We start from the raw sequence: 16,247 nt of genomic DNA, 5'->3' as shown, positions 1-16,247 counted from the left end.
AAAACATAAAATCACATTTCTGCTCAGAATGGTGTAATAGCTCTGTTTCATTTTAATTTTCTGTCAAAAAATAAATGTACATATTCACTTAGTGCAGTGTTTAGTATTCAGATGATCAAAATCCACTTAAAGTGGTCAGCTGAATGGCTTGAGAAGTCAAAAAAGTGAACTCAATTAACCTCAGATTCACTTAGAGGTGGTGTAACAGAGTCAATAGTCACAATAACATATGAATTCAATAAATGAATTTTAGATTGTAATTGTAATTAAAAGTTAACTTGACTCTATTAGTCACAACAAAAACTGAACTCAAAAAATGAATTAAAAACATCCAAATCAACTTTAAAGTGGTGTAAACAGTTTATCTTGAATAGGATCAAAAAACACATGAACCATACAGATTCAAAACAACAATCCCTATTAAAATGTAGCAGCTTAATCTGAGACATGAACCAAAACATTAACAGTATAATATCACCCAAATATCAAATAAAGCGCTTTTGTTATTTCAGTGCAATTTGTCAGTAATGTAATGTTGAGACGGCAGGGCATAGCGTGGGTCCAAAAAGATGGCAAAACCCCAAATTCTCCACCACGGCGATGGGCTGGTTGTCCAACGTGATGAATTGATGAACCTTTTCTGTTGCCTTTTTGCCGTATTGCTCTCTCAAGGGTATTCGTTCTTTCGTCTGAAAGTCCAGAGTGTGTTGCTTCGGTGAAGCTGCCTGTCGCTGTAGTCAAGTCACCGTATTCTGCTGCATGTTTACTTTGGAGACGACAGATCAGATTTGTAGAATTAAACGCAGCTCTGCTGCTACCACCTCGCGAAACAGTCATGTTACAGATGCTGCAAGGGGCCGTCGGACTGTTTTCACTCTCATGTTTGAAGTATTTCCACATCGCTGACATTTTAACACATGAAAGCTAATGCTACTGCAGCTTTGTTGTGTTACTGGTGCATTTACTGCCTGTCGTAAATTGTGCTCCATTTATGGCAACTGACGTAAATGATCGACTGGGCTGATCAGATGAAATTTCCGATCGCCGATCAATTAAAAATGCTTAGTGTCAGCCCCGATCCGATACATGTGATCGGGATCAGGACATCCCTGCTTTTATCCTGCGTTTTGCACCCCTCTTTTTGCCACTTCTTGCCCATTTAAGTTGTCTTTTGCAATTAAATGCCACTTTTTGCCAATTTTCCCACCTCTTTTACTGATTTTTGCCACCTTTAACTTATTTTCGGGTCACGTTCCACGCATTTTTGTCCCTCTCTGCCCTTTTTTGCCACTTTTTGACAACTGTTTGCTGCTTTTTGACCACTTTTGCCACATAAATCTTATTTTTATAGCCACTTCATCCCTCTTTTTGCCACTTTTCACCTCTTAGATTGTGGCTCTCAGATGTATTTTTCTTTGTGAGTAACACTGCTTTGGTTGTTTTGATGTCAGATGTTTTAGATGATCTTCATTAGTAAATTCATGCATCTGTTTGTTGGCAGGGAAGTTTTCGCCTGTTTTAGTGAGTTCATATGAAAGTCCAGAGTGACCTGCTCCTCTGAGCTGTAGTTCTGAGGTTGTGCTACATGTGTAGAAGATTTTCCTCCTCCACCTCCTCAGATCTGCGGGGAGGAGCAGACGGCTGGGAGGTGTTCCTCCTGCAGGATCAAGCCTGCGCCTCCTTCCATGGCAGGACTTGTGTGTTGGGCGTGCGGAGGGTGCAGATGCAGAGCAGCACATCTGTAAGTGTCTCTTTACTCCTGCATGAATGGAAACAGGGCAGAGCTCAATTCTGCATGAGAGCTCTGCAGCTTTGAGCAGAAATACCTCCAGGTGTGCAGAGGAGAGTTTGTTTTCAGCCAAGGGACTTCACTTTAGACTTTTCACTGGACTGTGTTTTCTTATTTATCACTTAAATCAGGTTTTTAGAGGAAGAAAACTCCAGTTAGAATCATGTTTGGGTCCTTTAACTTCTAAATGTTTGACTCTTACTCTGTTGTAACCCTTATGCTGAGGTTAGCTTACGGATATAGTGTTAAATAAAGTAAAGGTAAGAGACTTTAATCTGGGCTAGACAACAAAAGAAGATGCTGGGAACGACTGTGGAGCCTATGAGGTGCACCAAACAATACCACAAGAAACACACTCACACAATAACTGCTTTTAAAGGATTTCTCCTTGTGTTTAGTGAAATGTTTTTCCAAAGAACCAATAACACAAAATCATCATAACACAAAATCAGTCGCAGTAACTCTTTACACCTATTACCCCAGTAATTGAAAAGAAAATAAACCAAAATAGGCCTTTCGCTCTATGTGAGTCTTTTAACTTTAATGACTTCCAGGATACGCGCTAGCACCGCACAGTCCTACCGCATGGCTGACATAGACCTTGATCTCTCAATCTTCTGCGTGCAATTGGATTTAGTTCGTCTCCATGGTTTTGTAGCTCGCCATCGACATCTCCAGCCGAATCCAGCGGTTACTCTCCAGTTCCAGGTGGGTCCAGAAAACCTGACCTACAGTAGGTCAGAATTAAACTTAATATCTTATCTCTAATGATGAAATAAAGCTAGTATAACCTCATCAAATTATCTCTTGTTACCCTGTGTTATCAACATAATAACCATTACAGCTAATGGAGTTTAGAAATGACAAAACGTTTACACAGTAACAATACTTCTCTAAATTCAGAAGTCTGTAGTTATTAAATAACCAATAAATAGTGCACTTTAAATCACTTTACCAGCAATACAATAAATAAATAATGCACTTTATCAATCAAATGATGCCCTTTAAATCACTGTATCAACAATACAATAATTAAACTGAAGTTACATCATGAAATGTAAACCAAACTTCCCTTTTTGTGGTAAAAACCAGTAAATGGCCACACCATGTATGAAAATAAAATAATTTAAACTCTACTCCATGTAATGGTGACTTAAACTCATATCCATCACACACTAAAGCTATTAACTGCCTCAGGTAACAAAAGGTTAAAGTGCTTTAAACATTAAATAAAGTTGCTCTTTAAAGTGCTGAAGCACAGTCAAGACATTTAGGCGCCACAGTTTTTCAAGAAAATATAGAATTGTGATATCAAGATTGCAAAAAGCAGTAGCTTGAAATTGTTTAGAGATAAAGGCATACTGTAAATGAGAAAACTCTTCAGTAAGACCCAAAGTTTGTGATGGGAGTAAATTCACTCATCTAATTTGCATATTCTGACGCCACCAAGCGGCCTCCACCGCCACTGCTTCTACCACGTCTGCCCCTACCTCCGCTGTGTTGTTTTATTCCCGCTACCTCTGTCAATATTCGTGTTTTGACCACCCCTGCAACCCCCACCATGTCCCCATGTCAGTTCGTGTGGCACAGACGTCTCGGTCTCACCGGATTACTGAACGTCATGGTCACAGGGGTGACTATTCCACTATTCCTCCCGAAATTGTGAGTATTCTCGCTAAAATTCTCTTTTTCGCTCTCTTTTTCTCTTTTACAACTACAACTACAACCACTTCTAGCACTCCCTCGTCTCCCCGACAGGGGGAGTGTCTTCAAACTCTCTCTCTCCTAAACTTTGAAAGGAACGACGCCCACATATGCCTCTGGGATTGAAGTTACTCATGTCTGCCATCTCCTGGTGTAAAGTAGTAACAACATTAGGCACCACATTTGCAGCTACAGCCCATTTTATTCAGCAATATTGCTTGTCGCGATTTTGCGACTTTGGCACTTAAAGGGTTAAGACATTTAAACAAGACAATAATTTATTCAGTGCATGAATAAATGTGTTTAGCATTAAACACATCAGCTACAACATGTGACACATTAAGTTTCATTCAAGTTAGAGTTGCTAATGTCTGCTAGCTTTGCTAATGGCTGCAGCTAAATGAATGGAGTTTTGCTCAAGGGTATTAGCTGCAGCTAGCTGAGCTAACATTAGCATCGTCTTACATAATATACAGAGCATTTGCATTAGTACCTGCATAAGCGGTTAGCACTAGCACTAGCATAGCAACTGTTAGCATTAACTTCTGAAATGTTTGTATGATAGATGATAGATAGAGCTCACCATGCAATTCTTCTACTACAACGGAGGTAATCTTCGGTCCTCTTCTCTCCTATGCGGTGGGTACGTTGCAGGAGGTCTTCAGGTGGTTTTTGTTCACTTTTAGACTTTTCTTGATGCTCCCAAACTTTTCTGAGAGGGCTGACAGGTGCTGCTCGTCGTTCATGCGGTGGCTCAAAAGGAAGTTTGCGTCGTTGTCAAGCTAATGCTGCGTTCCAGGCAACCCGTAACTCGTGTTTTTCCCACCTGTAACTCGTGAAAGTGCACTGGAACGGCAGTCGAACTCGTAACTTACCCCCCGTGAACTCGTACCAGATCGATGTACTCCAAGTTACGACTTGTGACGTCACATCACTGCCTAAACAATATGGCAGCGTTTCAAAATAATGACAAATACCGTAAAATATAAAGCATAAGCTTCTGTTACCTTATGTGCCGTTTCCCCTCCTCCGTTTCACTCAAATGAGCAAGTTGCAGACTCCTTTGGTGATTGAAATGATTAAGCATAAATCTTATAATGTCTGCCACGTTGGTTTGTTTACATACCAGAATTCCTTGCGATCAAACCGAAGTCATAGTTTGCCTGGAACGCTTTCAGGTCGGAACTCGGAGATTTCAACCAGGAAATTTCCAAGTTACGGGTTGCCTGGAATACAGCATAATTTTTGTAGATGCTAGACAGGAAGTTGCACTGACGGACTCGCCCCCTCACAATAAAAGCTCAGTTAACCTGGGTTACATCGTGGAAACTAGTGTGTGCAGGGGTTTATGGAGAATAAGGGAAATGATCTGTTATCAAGCTGTAGATCAGTGTTACTCAACCCTGCTCAACCAGAGAGCCAAACTGTAAAAAAAATATTAAGAGCCGCAATCTAAGTGTTGAAAAGTGGCAAAAAAATGGGTTAAAGTAGGAAAAAAATAATTCAAAAGTGGAAAAAAATGGGTGACCATGGGCAAAGTAATATAAAATGGACAAATTTGGGTTGAAAAGTTGCAAAAATGGGTGAAGTGAACAAAAAAAATTAGTTACAGGTGGCAAAAATGGTCAAAAAGCAGCAAAATCATGGCAACAAATGAGCGGAAAGTGACTAAAATGGGCAAAAAACAGCGAAGTGGCAACAATAGGGGGAAAAGGGGCATTTAATAGCAATAATGCAGGATAAAACTGGTAAAACTGGTGACAAATGGAATAAATGGGATAAAAGTGGCAAAAAGAAGTAGAAAAAAAAGCTGTACAAAATTGATTGAAAGTGTCAAAATAGAAAAAAGGGGCTACAAAATTGCAAATAAGGGCAGTGGAAATACAGACAGAAATAAAGGTTGACGATTTAGTTGGATAGATGAAGGCTTCTGGATGAGTGTGGGGAACCTAACTGATTATTGTGACTTGTTAATTATTACTGAGTTCAAATGTTCTTTTTTTTAAGCTTTTCTGGTGGTATAATAGTTCAAATTTACACATAAAAAAGAGCCACATGTTGGGTATCACGGCTCTAGAATTAGAATAAACAGATCCTTTTTTTGTCTCCTGGTCTTAATTGAAATGTTCTTTAGTTAGCAGCTCTTTGCTTTGGGAATCATCCCTCTTTCCTACATATTCATGCATATTTGCGGCATCTTCAGTCATATGTTGCATTAAAATCTGCAGGTTCACATCAGCTGATTACTGTTAATCTTTTTCTGCATGAACGTACTCTAAAATAACCTTTGAAAAACAAACACAATTATAAATAGAAGCTTTTTTATGTGTTAAAGTCTCTATCTTTTTTGTAATTTTTTATTTATTTGGAAAAGCAATTATTACAACACATCCTTTCCGGGTACAATTCAATTCCCACACCTTGAATGTGGTCAAGAAAATGATCCCTGCTAATCCATATTCTTAGTAGAATTAAAGAACAGTGTGAACAGGTGAGTGGGAGGAGCTCCATTTTTTCTCATATCAGGAAAAACACTTTAAAGTGTATATGTTTACACAAACCTGAACAGAAATGTATACAACGTAGATGGTTTCTATTACAATCATGGCCAATTCACAGAGATTACAGGTTTTACATATTCTGTCCATTTTGACCAAATCCTGAAAAAAGATGCCCTTTGACCTTTGACAGAAAATGACAACTTCTCCAGAGTGTAAACGTCCTGTACAATATGGATCCATTCTTCAACTGCGGGTGCTTCCCGCTTTTAACTGTTCGCTAGTGATAGTCTTTTTGCTTGCTGCCAGAAGCACTGCAAAAAATAATCGCTCGTGCGCCAAAGTTGGCCCGCGGGCCCCAAACTGGACAGCCCTGTCCTAGAGGTTTAACCAAGGAAGAAAAAACATGATTCTTTTTGAACTCAAAGCTGGTGGTGATGTTCTCCTGAATGCCCGGAGCCTCTCTTTGTAGCTTTCTCCTCTTGCTGAGCTGGAGACGCCTTTCTGTGCTCTCACCTCCTTCCTACTCCGGGACAGCCGCTCAGTCTGCTCCTTCAGGGACTCTGGTGATCTGATGACTTTCACCTTGCAGCCTTTTTTAGCCAGATCCTGGGTAGCCTCCTCTGTGGTGTCGCAGGTTCTGGTCCCCTCTTTATGTCTCACTCGCAGCCTTGCTGAGAAGAGGGTCTGAAACGGGACCCCGTTCTCTTTCAGGGCCCTGCGAACCTCCGTGTACTCTCCGCGCTCTCTGAGGATGGCTGGTGGGTAGTCATGGTCTAGATTTATTCGTTTTTCACACCAAACAAATCCTTATTTTGCCAAGCCTTGCGAAAAAAACGTCTCTTTCATTTTAAAGCTCAGAAACCTCACAATTATTGAGCGTGGTGCGTTCTCCGGTCCTAACGCCCGATGTGCTCGTTCTATTTGCAGATCTGCCCCGTCACCGTCCAGTCCAAGCCCCTCTTTCGGTAAAGTCTCCAGGAATTTAACCATCGACTCCGAGTCTTTCTCGGTCCCCTCCAGAACACCATAAATCCTGACATTCTCTCGCCTTGACCGGCTCTCCAAGTCCATTAGCTTATCTTCCAGCTTAACATGTAGCTTTAGCAGCTCTGCTACCACTTCCTCCGTGTTTTGAGTCCTCTCCTCGGTTTTCTCCAGCTGCTCCTCTACATCATTAATTCATACGTTTGCTTTTCTAATTTCCTCCTTGATGATCGTTAGTTGCTCTTTATTCTCTTGGCAGAACCCTCTCAGTTCTTGTAGCAACACTTCTAAGCTAGCCATTTCCTCAGCCTGTTCCCGCTAGCTTATCGCTACGTTGCGTTAGCACTGACTTTTATCTCCATGTAACTTTTCTTCCTTTCTTTTCCAGAATGTTAGATGCTAGTTGGGGCTTCGTTATTTCTGTAATTTCTCTGGTTCTCTTGGGAGCCTCTTTACTGAGCTGCCATCCTGACGGTGTTCTGACCGGAAGTCCTTAAGTCTCTATCTTGGGTTCACCTCGCCTTGGAAGTCTCCATATTTCATGCATTTTATTAATATTTTCACCAGCATTTTGCAGAACAGATCTGTAGGTTGACAGATCCAGTCTTCTCTCTTTATCTGGTGATTTTTAGTGTCTTCTTTCTTTCTGCACCTATCTGCTGTTTTCTTTACCTCCTCTTGTTTTCTGGTTTAACTCATGACTGAAGTTTGGACCTGTTATCTGATTTATCGCCGTGGTGAAAACATGATTGAGACATAAATCTGTGGCTGATACTCTCCAGCTCTTGGATTTGATTGCTGATGGCTGTAAATGGTTTAGTCAGACTGTAACGCTGTGGCTCAGAGTTTGTTTCCTGCTCAGAGTAGAAAGACCAGAGTTAAAGGACCATTCTGCTGTTTTAGGTTTTACTGAACGCACACCTGCAGATTATTCAACTCTGTTTAAATATTCTCATGATTTCTTTACACACTGTTGTTTAAAAGTTGAATTTCTTAAGTTTAGTCAGAATTCTGATCTAGCTTTGTGTTCTGCTGCTCTTAGTGCCTTTCATTCTCTCCACGGGTACAAAAAGAGTTTAAATTGAATTGAAGGTGGTTTAAATTTCACCTCAGAGCCTCCAAGATCCCAAAGAGGTACCAATAAATGTGAGACTTTCTTTAAAGAACAGCAGGAATCTCATTCATTTTCAGAAAATAACAACTTTTAATCGCAGTCAATCTGTAGTTAATTGTGTGATTAATTGCACATTTAGTGCAGGCTTGATTTCCTTCATTTCATCTTTAAGGATGTTAGTTATTAGTTATTAGTTATCAGTTATCAGTTATCAGTTATTAGTTATCAGTTATCAGTTATTAGTTATCAGTTATCAGTTATCAGTTATCAGTTATTAGTTATCAGTTATCAGTTATTAGTTATCAGTTATCAGTTATTAGTTATCAGTTATCAGTTATCAGTTATTAGTTATTAGTTATCAGTTATCAGTTATTAGTTATCAGTTATCAGTTATTAGTTATCAGTTATCAGTTATTAGTTGTTAGTCATCAGTCATCAGTTATCAGTTATTAGTAATTAGTTATCAGATATCAGTTATAAGTTATAAGTTATTAGTTATCAGTTATTAGTTATAAGTTATTAGTTATTAGTTATCAGTTATCAGTTATTAGTTGTTAGTTATCAGTTATCAGTTATTAGCTGTTAGTCATCAGTCATCAGTTATCAGTTATTAGTAATTAGTTATCAGATATCAGTTATTAGTCATCATTCATCAGTTATCAGTTATTAGTTATCAGTTATTAGTCATCAGTTATCAGTTATTAGTTATCAGTTATCAGTTATCAGTTATTAGTTATCAGTTATTAGTTATAAGTTATCAGTTATTAGTTATCAGTTATCAGTTATCAGTTATTAGTTATCAGTTATCAGTTATCAGTTATTAGTTATCAGTTATTAGTTATAAGTTATCAGTTATCAGTTATCAGTTATCAGTTATCAGTTATTAGTTATCAGTTATCAGTTATCAGTTATCAGTTATTAGTTATCAGTTATCAGTTATCAGTTATCAGTTATCAGTTATTAGTTATAAGTTATCAGTTATTAGTTATCAGTTATCAGTTATCAGTTATTAGTTATCAGTTATTAGTTATCAGTTATTAGTTATCAGTTATCAGTTATCAGTTATTAGTTATCAGTCATCAGTTATCAGTTATTAGTTATCAGTTATTAGTTATCAGTTATTAGTTATCAGTTATTAGTCATCATTCATCAGTTATCAGTTATTAGTTATCAGTTATTAGTTATCAGTTATTAGTCATCAGTTATCAGTTATTAGTTATCGGTTATTAGTTATTAGTTATCAGTTATTAGTTATTAGTTATCAGATATCAGTTATTAGTTATCAGTTATTAGTTATCAGTTATTAGTTATAAGTTATCAGTTATTAGTTGTTAGTTATCAGTTATCAGTTATTAGTTATCAGTTATTAGTTATCAGTTATTAGTTATAAGTTATCAGTTATTAGTTATCAGATATCAGTTATTAGTTATCAGTTATTAGTTTCAGTTATTAGTTATCAGTTATTAGTTATCAGTTATCAGTTATTAGTTATAAGTTATCAGTTATCAGTTATTAGTTATTAGTTATTAGTTATCAGTTATAAGTTATTAGTTATTAGTTATCAGTTATCAGTTATTAGTTATCAGTTATCAGTTATTAGTTATCAGTTATCAGTTATTAGTTATCAGTTATCAGTTATTTGTTATCAGTTATAAGTTATCAGTTATTAGTTATCAGTTATCAGTTATTAGTTGTTAGTCATCAGTCATCAGTTATCAGTTATTAGTAATTCGTTATCAGATATCAGTTATAAGTAATAAGTTATTAGTTATCAGTTATTAGTTATAAGTTATCAGTTATTAGTTATTAGTTATCAGTTATCAGTTATCAGATATCAGTTATAGGTTATCAGTTATTAGCTGTTAGTCATCAGTCATCAGTTATCAGTTATTAGTTATCAGTTATTAGTTATCAGTTATTAGTCATCATTCATCAGTTATCAGTTATTAGTTATCAGTTATTAGTCATCAGTTATCAGTTATTAGTTATCAGTTATTAGTTATAAGTTATCAGTTATTAGTTATCAGTTATCAGTTATTAGTTATAAGTTATCAGTTATTAGTTGTTAGTTATCAGTTATTAGTTGTTAGTCATCAGTCATCAGTTATCAGTTATTAGTTATCAGTTATTAGTTATCAGTTATTAGTTATCAGTTATTAGTCATCATTCATCAGTTATCAGTTATTAGTTATCAGTTATTAGTTATCAGTTATTGGTTATCAGTTATCAGTTATTAGTTATCGGTTATTAGTTATTAGTTATCAGTTATTAGTTATTAGTTATCAGATATCAGTTATTAGTTATCAGTTATTAGTTATCAGTTATTAGTTATAAGTTATCAGTTATTAGTTGTTAGTTATCAGTTATCAGTTATTAGTTATCAGTTATTAGTTATCAGTTATTAGTTATAAGTTATCAGCTATTAGTTATCAGATATCAGTTATTAGTTATCAGTTATTAGTTATCAGTTATTAGTTATAAGTTATCAGTTATTAGTTATCAGTTATCAGTTATTAGTTATTTCGTATCAGTTATTAGTTATCAGTTATTAGTTATCAGTTATCAGTTATTAGTTGTTATCAGTTATTAGTTATTAGTTATTAGTCATCAGTTATTAGATATCAGTTATCAGTTATTAGTTGTTAGTTATCAGTTATCAGTTATTAGTTATTAGTTATCAGTTGTTAGTTATCAGTTATTAGTTATCAGTTATCAGTTATTAGTTGTTAGTTATCAGTTATTAGTTATTAGTTATTAGTCATCAGTTATTAGTTATCAGTTATCAGTTATTAGTTGTTAGTTATCAGTTATCAGTTATTAGTTATTAGTTATCAGTTATTAGTTATCAGTTATTAGTTGTTAGTTATCAGTTATTAGTTATCAGTTATCAGTTATTAGTTGTTAGTTATCAGTTATTAGTTATCAGTTATTAGTTATCAGTTATTAGTTATCAGTTATCAGTTATTAGTTATCAGTTATCAGTTATCAGTTATTAGTTATCAGTTATTAGTTATCAGTTATCAGTTATCAGTTATTAGTTATCAGTTATCAGTTATTAGTTATCAGTTATTAGTTATTAGTTATCAGTTATTAGTTATCAGTTATCAGTTATTAGTTGTTAGTTATAAGTTATCAGTTATTAGTTATTAGTTATCAGTTATCAGTTATTAGTTATCAGTTATTAGTTATCAGTTATTAGTTATTTCATATCAGTTATTAGTTATCAGTTATTAGTTGTTAGTTATAAGTTATAAGTTATCAGTTATTAGTTATCAGTTATTAGTTATCAGTTATTAGTTATTTCGTATCAGTTATTAGTTGTCAGTTATTAGTTATTTCGTATCAGTTATTAGTTGTCAGTTATTAGTTATCAGTTATCAGTTATTAGTTATTTCGTATCAGTTATCAGTTATCAGTTATTAGTTATTTCGTATCAGTTATTAGTTGTCAGTTATTAGTTATCAGTTATCAGTTATTAGTTATTTCGTATCAGTTATTAGTTATCAGTTATCAGTTATTAGTTATCAGTTATCAGTTATTTGTTATCAGTTATTAGTTATCAGTTATTAATTATCAGTTATTAGTTATTTGTTATCAGTTATTAGTTATTAATTATCAATTAGTTATTAGTTAATAGTAATTAGTAGTAATATTAGGACTGACGAGGTGTCTGATTATCAGGTACTAGTGGACGGCGTGGAGGCGTCCGACACATGGCGGGGGGTATAGGAGATAAGAGCGTCTTAAACCTGGAGTCTGTCTTCATATTTATGTCCGTTAATTGGCGGTTGATGTCAGTCTGCAGGCTCCTTAGGCTGGCCTCAGGTTGCTATGGTTACTCCTCTCATTCATTTGGAACAGCATAAAGATTTTTTGACCAGAACTACTTGAGTAGTCCTGTAGGTATCCGTGTATCAGAAGCTAATGGACACTAATATAACTTCCAGACCCAATCAGCATTGAGTATTCACCTAGACCATGATATAATGGAGAAAATAATTCTGATTATAATTTTAGGTTAATTGTCCCAAATTTCCATCAAAGTGTGAGCAACTTGCTTGGAATTTCTGGTAAATTTTATTTTTTTGTTTGTTTGTTTTTTATTATTGTATTATTATTATTAGTATTATTATTATTCAGACCAGCCTTTCCTGGCCAACTTAACCCTGTAATTCTCCTTGCACACTAGTGTGCTTTTGAATTTCTTTTAATATTTAATTTTTTTAATTTTCATACATATTGTTGATAACTAATGTCAAGGTTGTTTTTTGGGGTGTTTTGAAAAAAAAAAAAATTTTGGACCACTCTTCTTTTCCAAACTGCTCCAGGTCTCTCAAATTTGAAGGGTTCCTTCTTGCAACAGCAGTTCTGAGATCTCTCCATAGGTGTTCAATGGGATTTAGATCTGGACTCATTGCTGGCCACTTCAGAACTCTCCAGCTTTGTCTCCAACCATTCCTTGGTGCTTTTTGAGGTATGTTTGGGGTCATTGTCCTGCTGGAACACCCATGACCTCTGACACAGACCCAGCTTTCTGACACTAGGCCCTACATTGCGGCCCAAAATTTTTTGATAGTCTCCAGATTTCATGATTCCTTGCACACAGTCAAGGCACTGCGCCAGAGGCAGCAAAATAACCCCAAAACATCCTTGAAGCTCCACCATGTGTGACTGTAGGTACTGTGTTCTTTTCTTTGTAGGCCTCATTCTGTTTTCTGTAAACAGTAGAATGACGTGCTTTTCCAAAAAGCTCTACCTTAGTCTCATCTGTCCACAAAATGTTCTCCCAGAAGGATTGAGGCTTACTCAGGTACATTTTTGCGAACTCCAGTCTGGCTTTTTTATGTCTCTTTGTCAGCAGTGGGGTTCTCCTTGGTCTCCTGCCATAGCGCTTCATCTCATTCAGATGACCACGTATGGTCCCAGCTGACACTTTTGCACCCTGAGTCTGCAGGACAGCCTGAATTTGTGTGGAAGTTGACTGAGGATGTTTATCCACCATTCCAACTATCCTGTGTTGCATTCTTTTGTAAATTTTACTCTTTCGTCCACGTCCAGGGAGATAAGCCACAGTTCCGTGGGTTATAAACTTCTTGATTATATTACACACAGTGGACAAAGGGAATTTTAGATCTCTGGAGATGGTCTTTAACCTTCAGATTGTTCATATTTTTCCACAATTTTGCTTCTTAAGTCCTCAGACAGTTCTTGGCTCTTCTTTCTCTTCTCCATGCTTGGTGTGACACACACAGGCACACAACACAAAGGTTGAGTCAACTTTTAGACATTCTAACTGGCTTCAGGTGTGATTTCTAGATTGCCAGCACCTGTTACTGCCACAGGTGAGTTTAAATGAGCATCACATGCTGGAAATAAAATGATTTACCCACAGTTTTAAAAGGGTGCCAACAATTTTGTCTGGCCCATTTTTTGAGTGTTGTGTAAAATTATGTCAATAAACATGTGTATGCCAAAAACATTTGTAACTGCAACAATTTCTGGGAGAAATGGTGTATTTTCTGGAAAAATTCCAGGGGTGCCAACATTTTCCTCCATGACTGTAGCATGGAGAGAGCCCTCACCGTGACTATGGAATCTGATCTGGAGCCCATGGAATCGGACCCGGTGTCCACAGACTCGGACACGGGGTGGGATGAGTCCCTCAGGATGCCCAGGGCCTTCCTGTGGCAGCAGGACCTGAGCAGCCCCTCTAAGGAGAGCACAGCCTGTGATTTTCTGTGCTGTGCTGATGACCCTCTGGAGAGCTGTCTTCTCCTGAGCAGTGCAGCTAGAGAACCACTCTGGGATGCAGTATGCCAGTACACTTTCAGTGGAGCATCTGTAAAAGGACACCAGCAGCTCCTTGGCCAGGGTGTTGCTCTTCAGAACCCTCAGGAAGTCTGTGCCTTTTTGATCAGCGCTGTGGTGTTGGTTTTCCAGGTCAGGTCATCTCTCAGGTGCATGCCCAGGAACTTAAAGTCCAAGACCCTCTCCACACAGTCCCTGTTATTGTGTATGGGCTGAGGGTCAGATCTGTTTCTCCTGAAGTCCGTTATTATTTCTTTAGTCTTAGTTGTGTTGAGGACCAGGTTGTTGATGCTGCACCATGATGACAGTTTTTTTACCTCATCTCTGTATGCAGATTCATCTCCCCCTGAGATGAGCCGACCACTGTCGTGTCATCTGTGTACTTCACGATAGAGTTGCCTGGGTGGGTGGAGGCGCAGTCATGTGTGTAGAGAGTGTAAAGCAGGGGGCTCAGTACACATCCTTGTGGGGAGCCGGTGTTGAGACTGAGTGCTGTGGAGAGGTGGGGCCCTAATCTGACTCTCTGTGGTCAGGAGCACTACCAAAGAGTTTGTGCATCCTGCCACCCCTGATCCTCCCCTCCCAGTAGTAGTAGGATTGTTGGAAGTGTTGTTTATTGTTATTTAGCAGTCTTGTTATGTTGATTTGTCGTTATGTGTTATAATAAACAAGTGGAAGTTAAAGGTATATATTTACAGCACAAAAATTAATATTTGATCAAAAGCCAATAATGCATAATAAAAATATTGATGCTAATCTTCCACATATACTAGTTCTCAATAACTGAATTAAAAAAAACAAGTTTACATCAGGTTTATTGGAAATATATCATTCATTGTGTTGAGGCCATAAAATGAAGCTACATCATGACAGAAAGTTGGCAATTAAAGGGTTAGAAATGTAAATAAATCATGAATATTTGGTATCAATAATTAGGGCAGAAGCTGGTTAACAGGACTGTCAAATTAAAAAAAAAAAATCTTCTATACTATTTTTCATAGCTTGTCTTTTCTCAATGCACACTAGTGTGCAAAAGGATGCTTAACGTCCCTTTTTATTTGGAGAACCAGAGGGTTAAAGCCTCAGATTCATCCAGGGTCCTCCAAATCCTTCATACAACGTAACATTAAAATCAGTATCACCTCCAGAGTGTTGAGCCCCCACACCGGCGTTAGCCGAGACAGAGGAGTTCTGCTTTCAGGTCACCCAGTGGGTCAGTGGTCCGTTTGTCCAGGACATTCTTATTAACCTAATATCTACAGACTTTTCTTTAGTCTTTGCACAAATGTCCACTCTGACCCAGGGATGATCTGATGAGATGTTAAAGGACAAAGGTTAGAGGTCATGGGGCTCATGCACATTCCTTCTCATTACCCACAAATGGAGAAAACTTGAGAAATTTAAGAACAGATGAGAAACAAAGTCACTGATATCTATACACTACACTATATCTATACACTAAGAGCCATTATCCACAATTGGGGAAAAAATTAGAACAGTGGTGAACCTTCCCAGAGTCTCTATTCTACCAAAACCACTCCAAGAGTGCATGAGAGTCCCAAATGAAGGAGAAGGAGGGGGCATCTTGTGAAGTAGATGCAGATTTTTCTATAAGAGCAGCACTTTAAAGGGCTGTCAGTATTAATGCATTAATGCACAATTAGTAGATTATGAATTAATCAAATTAATCTCATGCTTTATGTCCCTTCTCTCAGACTTTTATCCTTGTCAGCATCTCTCTGCAGCTACAGGATGTAAAATCAGTCCACTACTGCTCCTTAATGTCTCATTTTGATTTAAAAACCCGTAGATAGCTCAGTGGATGAGGCAGAAGCCATCAGACATTTACCTTTGTACTGTTCACTGATTTCCTTCATCATCCATACCAAGCTCCTTTTTCTGAGGTTAAGGTCCCGTTAAAATCTTTGATCTTTCTGTAAAAGCCGGTCTGTGTTCAAACAGGAAGTCAGAACGCAGAATTTCAAAGTGCAATATAAAGGATGTGATCAGTCGAGATCAATATCAATATAAATGTACATTTTTGACATTCCTGTAATAACTGTCCTACATGAACATTTCCTGCTGTGCTGATTCTGTATTTTAAATATTTAACGGTTGTTGCGTGCTTCCCCTCCAGCACACAGTCTCTGTTTTAGATTTGTCTGGAATGTTTTCAGCCTCACTTCTTCATGTTTATTATCTGGATGTTTAACACATTCAGCTCCAGACATCCATCACCTTTGAGTCTTTGCTCAGAGTCTTTAGAAGCTTCTGGTGCTGAGTTTGTGTCCTTTCTGTTCCTCTCTGCTGTCACTGTGGTACACCATAGAGCAGAAACTGAGAGTAC

The 16,247-nt window shown here is 37.2% G+C and overlaps 1 protein-coding gene across 1 annotated transcript in view; it reads left to right on the top strand.

Annotated features, from left to right (window-relative positions):
- Positions 1-1,624: 1,624 nt before the first annotated feature.
- Positions 1,625-16,247, top strand: part of col6a4a (collagen, type VI, alpha 4a) — an 85,692-nt gene continuing 71,069 nt past the window's right edge. Inside the window, exon 1 of the mRNA XM_041793627.1 lies at positions 1,625-1,741. The gene's annotated coding sequence lies outside the window, so the exon portion shown is untranslated. The remainder of the gene's footprint in view (positions 1,742-16,247) is intronic.

The sequence above is a fragment of the Cheilinus undulatus genome, linkage group 8 (assembly GCF_018320785.1).
Source record: "Cheilinus undulatus linkage group 8, ASM1832078v1, whole genome shotgun sequence".
In the NCBI taxonomy this organism is placed as follows: domain Eukaryota; kingdom Metazoa; phylum Chordata; class Actinopteri; order Labriformes; family Labridae; genus Cheilinus; species Cheilinus undulatus.
The sequence above is the reverse complement of the archived record's forward strand: the minus strand, read 5'-3'. Positions and strand labels throughout refer to the sequence as shown.